The sequence below is a fragment of the Gavialis gangeticus genome, unplaced genomic scaffold (genome assembly GCF_001723915.1).
Source record: "Gavialis gangeticus isolate Ggan-Ray unplaced genomic scaffold, GavGan_comp1, whole genome shotgun sequence".
Taxonomy (NCBI): Eukaryota; Metazoa; Chordata; order Crocodylia; family Gavialidae; genus Gavialis; species Gavialis gangeticus.
In genome coordinates, this window is record NW_017729030.1 from 47,715,186 (window position 1) to 47,720,104 (window position 4,919).

General features: G+C 49.4%; 1 protein-coding gene across 1 annotated transcript in view; it reads left to right on the forward strand.

Moving 5' to 3' along the window:
- The first annotated feature begins 4,731 nt into the window (after positions 1 to 4,731).
- LSM6 (LSM6 homolog, U6 small nuclear RNA and mRNA degradation associated) overlaps positions 4,732 to 4,919 on the forward strand; it is a 15,552-nt gene continuing 15,364 nt past the window's right edge. Inside the window, exon 1 of the mRNA XM_019522161.1 lies at positions 4,732 to 4,837. The gene's annotated coding sequence lies outside the window, so the exon portion shown is untranslated. The remainder of the gene's footprint in view (positions 4,838 to 4,919) is intronic.

Consider the following 4,919-nt stretch of genomic DNA (forward strand, 5'->3'; position numbering starts at 1 on the left):
AGATTGCTGTTTAGTTTAAATACCTTGGATATCTGATGAGGAAGAATCTTTGGGTCTCTTCTTAAAACCCTGTATAGCTCAGGTTGAAAAGTGGGATGCTTCATATCTCAGTTTTGTTTCAGAACAATTTAGAGCATGCTAGATTCCATTGCCCAACATATTGTGGAAGAATTCAAAGGGAACTGCAGCAGATGGATTCAGTACAGGCAGAGCTGTGGCTCTGCTTTAGAAGAATGACAGAGATTAAGGGTTATGGATACCTGGGGAAAAACTGGATTTTGGGACAAGTTTAACTGGGAGAAGATGCTAAACAAGTGGCAGCCCCTCCCATCCACTGATAATCATCCAAGACCCCTAACTGGTGGAGAGGCCTCCTACTGGCATGCCATGCCTTTATAGAGTAGGGATGTTCAACCTCCAGCCTGAAAGGCCATGTATGTCATTTGGTCCGTGGGTCCAAAAATTAGGCAGTTGGGGAGCGGTGGCAGCATTAATTGCAGCTTTCCTGCTGCTGGACTTCCAGACCCATGGGGAGCTCTGCATCAGATGACATACCTTGTGTACTAAATTATGCCAGTGTGTGGGGTCAAGCCAGTTTGCAGCCAGATCCGGCACATGGGGTCCAGTCACTATGCAGCAGGATCAGACTGGTCAGTAGCCAGATCTGGTGCATGGGGTCAAGATGGTGAGTGGCTGGATCGGGTGTCCCAGATTAGGACATGTGTGGCATCAGGCCAGTATACCAGATGGTACCCACGGACCAACTCCATGAATCGGGTCCAGCCTGCGGACTGTGTAGAGGAGCTGACAAAATGGCTCCCAGGTTCTTATAATGCTCGGCCCAGGAGAAAGAACCAGTCATGACTTCTGAGGGTTTTTTCTTCTTACTATTATTATTAACAATAACTAGATGTCCAAACTTGTTCATACAATAACGGTTTGCAAAGGGGAAAAGAGAAAGCGAGACAGAGAGGGACAGAGAGATAGAGAGTATTACAATTGCTTCAACACACAGGGTATCCACTGGGTCATGAGGTTCAGGTTAACTCCCTTGCTTTCAAAACTACTTGATAGTAGTCTTGGGGCGGCTGAGTTAAACCCTAGTCCCAGACCTGGTCAGCAGCTCATTTTTGGGATTGGTACATACAACAGATATATAATGCTCTCAACAGTAATTAATACAAAAATTACAAAGCTTAAACTGATTACAAACTCAATACATTACCAAACGAAAACACACAGTTGACATTTCCGATGGATTTTCCGCGAAGGCCTTAAGAACGTCTTCTGCAGGAGACGGGGAGAGCGGCTGCTCGGGTGATCAGGCCGGCTGCCATTGCTGCGCTTTGTTGCTTGGTTCCGTGTTTTTCTCTCTCTCTCCAACGTGGCTTTTCCCGTGTTGGCGTTATATACTACACTCTGGCCGATCACAACTTGACACCGTGTTCGCCCCTTATATGGTTGTGTGTGTGCTTCTCTCTGCTTCCGTGCATGCCTGTGAATGCCTACTTTTCACTCCTGGCTCCCCAGGGGTGCTAGCCAGCTCAGGAGCTGCCATGTGCTCTGCACGTGGTGCACTGTCGGCCAGCTCTGCATAGGCATGCCGGAGCGGCCTGGCCATTCATCCGGGTTCTTGGATGCGACAGACTGGTCCCTCACCACTCCCCTGGCCTGAAGGGCCTAAGGATTAAGCACCACTGTTATAGAAGTACTACTGTTATATTATTTCATAATAACAAGATCACTGTTACAGATGTCAAGTGGGCAGTCATGGCATGACAACTAAGAATGTGATGCTGAATAGACAGAAAGAATTAACTAGACTAGACGGAACTAAACCTAAAGTAGACCCCTCCAGAAAAGCTTGAAAAGCATGTTGTAGACTCAGTAAGACAGGGGTGGGCAAAATATGGCCCATGGGCAGGATCCGACCTACTAAAGGATTTTTTTCTGGCCTGTGGCGGGTCCCTTGGTTCCACTCAGTCCAGGGGCCAGCCTGGGCTGTGGTGCTTATGCCTAGTCCTGCCACCTCTCGGCATGCAGAGGGGCTATGTCCAGGGCTGGGACCAGGATCTTGGGCTGCTGACAGTACGGGGCTGGGGCCTACACACCGCTGCCTGTGGAACCCATGCCCATTGCAGGGCAGTGTGAGCAGGGGATTGTAGCTTTGCCCTGGCCATGCTGTCAATGTCCCACAATCCTGTCCTGTGATCCCAGCTTCACCTGCCTGTTTAACTCCCGGACACTGCTCCCTGCCTGCTTGCGAACCCATCCCATCCACCCTGCCATGTGCAGAGCAAAGCCACATAGGGAGTTTTGGTGAGTTGTTGCACAGGCAGGGGAGTGCTGACCCAGCTCACAACAGCTCATCAAAACTCCTGATATGGCACGTGGGCCAAACTAATTGCCCACCCCTGCAATAAAAGGAGCTTGAATGGCTGCAACTTCTGCTTTGAAAACAAGAGTACATTCCACTGCTATCAATCAAGCATCTTTCTAAGCATGGCATCCACACAACACTTATAATAAATAGAAACAGAATATTTGTACAAATACAGTTCATCTTAAGCACTGTTAGGCTAGTGGGTGAACAGCGCATGGGGGAGATGTTCTAATATCAGCTGTAAGCAGGTATATGAACCAAACGTGAGCATGGCTGGGAGGCATTCACATCACACCCCCTGCAATGTTACCTTTCCTTTGGCATTCCTCTGGTATGACCAGCTATAGTGAAAAAAGCAAGACAAAGAAGTCAGTAGTTTGGAAAGTTTTGACTATCATGTAAAAATATTTACAGCCTCTGAAAACAGGAGTATGGGCCAGGATGCACATTCTGCAGGGATCTAAAATTAACAGTGTTGCAATAAAGCACCACCAAATTGAATGAGAGGACACCCTTCCTTACTGGCTCACAGCCCCATGTTAGGAAGGGCTGATTTACCATCCCCTTCTAGCAGAAGTCTGCCCATGGACAGGTGGTTGCAAACATGCTCCAGCACACATGGCTCAAGGGCAGATCCGAGGGGGTGCACTCACACCCCACTTTGATTCCTGCTCTACACAAAGTTTAAAATGAACTGCCTGGCAGTAGCAGCAGAATTTCTAGTCAGGCATTGCTCAGGGAGTCAATTGACTTGATAGCTCAGTATCATCCCACCTGGTTCCATCTAAATTCTTCATTCCACAGGTGTTAAAGGCTTCTTTCCACGGGTCTTGATACTCCACCAAAAAAGCTATCCTTTGTTCTGCTATTCTGCTGTCTGTTCCCTGCTCCTGATACTGAAGCTCCTAATTCTCAGCTTTGCAGACTGTTTTTCATTCATTCCTATGAAGTTAGGTTTGCTTTTCTTCATTCTTAAACTGAGTAACACAGTGTCTACGTGAAGCTTCTAATTTCTTCTAACAGAAGAAAGATAAATGCTGTTATATGTGATGATGCACCTCACTGTCCCCACGCCCCTTTTCCAAATTCCAGGTTTGCTCATGCATGCACTTCACAGCACAAAGAGGAGAAGATGAAGCTTTAGGAGTAGAACATGCGACTTTAACCGTGGACTCTAATCTGAGGCCTTGTGTATTAAACCAGCGACTGACTACTGCTAAGGTGACAGCCAGCATCCAGTCATAGCTGCAGGAGCAGGCAGAGAAGGAGGCTGAGGTCCTCAACCTTTTTAGACTCATTAGCCTTTGGGAAATGCCAGCCTTCTGTATCTCATCCAGCACACTACATGCCCTGATGGAAAATATGTCACAGAAACCACGAAATAACTGTGCACCAGAATGAACACACACCAGAAATCTATGAGACAGAAATACCCAAGCACCTGTGGGTGCACACTTCTCACAACACACCCACTCTCTCTCCAGTCTCTCACTTCTCATCCTCAAAGATAATGTACAAAACACCTTTCACAGATGAGCCTACAAACTTCACTTCATCAATCTACTGGATATGAAAAATCATGGACTAAATATAGACATTGGATTTACAGTATATTATAATCTGCCTAACATTTGATAACCCCAGGTAACCTCTCCACATTTTACCAGTTACATTATCACCAGGTCAACCCCCCACCCCACCCCACCCCTACCTGCCTCACACCTCTTGTCCCCCATGGCCTCTGATCCTAACTACCATTGCATTTGCATTTGCACTGGCCTGCATTTTGCACGTTGGCTTGTTCCATCCAGGAGAGCACGAAACAGCCGCAGACTGTTCCTGTGCCTGAAGAAAGGAATTTGTGCCCGAAAGCTTGCAAAGAACAATTTCTCCAACTATTTAGCTAGTCCAATAAAAGATATCACGTCCTTAAGCTAACACAGCTACAACTGCCCCAGCTCTTCGTTTTCACTCGTTATTTAAGGACAGGAGAGTAGCAGGGCAGGGTTTCTGTTGCACAACCAGAGTCAGGGATTCCCGGGGGCCATCCTGGAGCTCACCCTGTGAAGCAGCTTGGAAAGCATCCCAGGTGCCACTGGGGGAGGGCACCCTGGCTGAGCACCCCTGGACTAAGGAAACTTTCTGGACTGAGCTGAGCTACTGTGTATAGAGCCCAGCGCAGCAAAGCAGCAGCAGAGCCTGCACAAGGGCACTCGAGGGTGGAGGGGGAAGGGCTTTGCAATGAGCAGATCCCCGGGAGCGGGGGCGGGGCCCTGCAGAGCGCAAGGCCAGCGGCTCCACGAGCTGGCCCCGCCCCCACCCACCACGTCACCAGCAGAACGCGTTCTTGTCCAAGCCGGGAGTTCTGGCCCCGGCGGCTCGCCGTAGGAAGGCGTTGATTGGCTGCTCGCGCGCCCGGCAGCTTTCCTAGCCAGCGGGCGAAGCGGCGCGCGGGTGAGCGAGCTGGGGCGCGCGGGGAAGGGGCTGTGCCGCGCTGCCAACTGCAGCGCACTGCCTGGCGCCGCAGCCTGGGCGC